Raw genomic sequence first — 310 nt, forward strand, 5'->3', positions numbered from 1 at the left:
AAGCTCAGCTGTTATACGAAGTAAGGAGAAGGAGCTTGTGATCCAACCAGGGAGTGGAATACTTCCACCCAAAAGCATAAGGGTAAATCTGCATCTGCCTTAGGCAAGGAGTCAATTCTCAAAGTGTTTTTGGAAATATCCCATCTTTGACTTGAGAGAAGAGGGTTTTTTTTTTTCAATTAAAAAATTTTTTAATTAAATTTTTTATTGAGGCACATACAATAAAATGTACAACTCTTAGTGTATAGCTCAGTGTATTTTGACATGTGTAAACACTCATGTAACCATTACCCAGATTAAGATATCAAAG

Source organism: Manis pentadactyla, chromosome 2 (genome assembly GCF_030020395.1).
Source record: "Manis pentadactyla isolate mManPen7 chromosome 2, mManPen7.hap1, whole genome shotgun sequence".
Lineage (NCBI taxonomy): Eukaryota > Metazoa > Chordata > Mammalia > Pholidota > Manidae > Manis > Manis pentadactyla.